The following is a 2,333-nucleotide window of genomic DNA, read 5'->3' on the forward strand; positions in this document are numbered from 1 at the left end:
CACTTGAAGCAGGTGTATTCTCCGGCAGGTTTTGAAGATTTTGAATCCCCATAGTTGCTTGAACTTCTTTTCTAGAACTGATTCTTCTTGTGGAAACATTGGAATCGCTTCGTGATCAGTGCGAGATCTTTGCTGAGACATTCCAGATCATCCAAATCTTCTTCGGCATTTCCTTCCGGGGAGGAATCGGCCACAACCTTGAGAGCCTGATTTTTGCGTTGAGTTGAGCCATACAGATCTCTTTTCTCTTCTTCCTGTTCCTCGTGTGTGTTCAGTATTTCCATGACATCAGCTGAGTTGAGGCTTTTGAAATCAAGACGCTCTTGAATCATTAGAACAAGCGTGTCAAATGAGGTGTCAAGCGATCGAAGCAGTTTCTTCACAACCTCATGGGCAGTGATGTCTTTGGCGCCGAGTCCTTGAAGTTCATTTGCTATGTCACCGAGTCGATCGAGGGTTTGCCGACAACTTTCATTTCCAATTCGCTTAAAGTGATTGAACTTCGCCCGAAGAGTACCAATCCGGGCCTCTTTCTGAGATGAAACTCCTTCATTGATCCTTTCGAGGACATCGCATAGCTCCTTTGCAGTCTGACACTGGCGATACCGAAGGAATTGAACACAAGAAAGATGGCCACCAATTTCATCTTTGGATTGAGCATCTAGTTGAATGAGCTTCTGTTCTTCATCAGTAGGAGCTTGAGGAATTAATAACAATTGTGAACCCGATATGCACCATGTTCCACATGTCATCATCTATAGCTCGAAGACGAATCTTCATCTTCACCTTCCAGAAGGGATAGTCCGTCCCATCGAATATGGGAATCTTGAGATGCGACTTGTAGTTCACTAAAGACATACTTAAAATCCAAAGTCGTTAGACTAAAATGAGCAGAGTCAAGGAGTACCTTGTTCTGATACCAATTGTAGGAACGAAGTATGTCTACCAAAGGGGGTGAATGGGAGTTTTAAACTTTCTTCAAAAAACTTAAATATCTCAGAACCCAGTAGCGGAATAAAGGATAAACAAGCTAAGATGAACTACACAGATGTATCGAAGGGAAACTAAGCATGCATCAAAGTAAATTACATGAATAGAATGCATCGAAAGTAAACATGAGTGACAGAGGTAACCGAAGATGCTCGATGGCGACAAGGTATTTGTTCGACCAGTCCGTCCTCCTGCACAAGGACTACGTCTGGTTGGAGGGGCTGTGACTTAAGACGGAAGATAAACTCTCTTCACCCTATTCTCCTCAACAAATGATTCGTCAACCGATGATGATTACTCGTGGTAGATACTTGAAGGCGATCTCCAAACCTTTACAGACTTCTTCTTCGAGGACCACAATCACTCTTGGTCTCTGAAGAAATTGACACCTAACCGTCTAGAGAGTTTGCAGCTCTCAAGAGTAATAGGCGGAGCGTATTAAACTTAGATTCTAGTGATGCTGAACCACTATCTAATTCTTCGGCTCTAGGGTTTTTCTCTCGGTGGATTTTAAATTCAAATCGCTCAGAGAGGGGGTTGCTCAATAATCTTTTCAAAATCAAACAGAGCCGCGGCCTTCCTAGATGGGAAATGACCATTTTGGACACGAGGTCCAGCCAATGGCCAACCGACACGTTCACAACGGTCGGTGGAGCAACGGTAACATTACTTGAGGAACAAGTAATGCTAACTCCTCGGTCCGAGACAAATCTCTCGCAGCGAAGAAGATCACAGTCTCTTGATGACAAGTATTTGCTCGGAGCACAAAGAGATTTCTCTCACAGCTTTCATAGGTTTTGGGTTTAGCATCAGAGAATCAAAGCTTTGAAACGTTATACCCTTCTTAATAATACGGTGGTCCTATGACTCAATGAAAGAAGAACAACGAAATAAATGCTATGTCTTCACTTCGTCTTTATTCTTCCTCGTACGCAGTCATTTGCTTCGGACATGCACCAAACCAATTGCTTCGACTTCAGCAATTTTTAGGGGTCACTCTTGATAGCTTAATCTTCGGTGATAAGCTTCACTGCTATGCAGGGAGATTATCTTCGTCGTTTGCATCAAACTCCTTGATACATCAGGGACGACCTGTTACTCTGTGTGCACTAGCAAACACATAAGTCTCATACTGTTTATGTCAACAAACTCCAAAACATAAGGGGCCTATCATTGCTGCTCTTAGCTGATATTACAGTATCTGACATACCGCCAAAGTGAAAGCATGTAAATTTGGATCATCCAAACACACAAATCAAGAAAATTTACATCCGATCATACCACACATTTATTTACAATCATCACACGGGCAAATTTGTTGGACAGGGGCAGAACCGAGGGCA

The sequence above is a fragment of the Triticum urartu genome, chromosome 3A (genome assembly GCF_056163025.1).
Source record: "Triticum urartu cultivar PI428250 chromosome 3A, HENAU_Tu73, whole genome shotgun sequence".
NCBI classification, from domain to species: domain Eukaryota; kingdom Viridiplantae; phylum Streptophyta; class Magnoliopsida; order Poales; family Poaceae; genus Triticum; species Triticum urartu.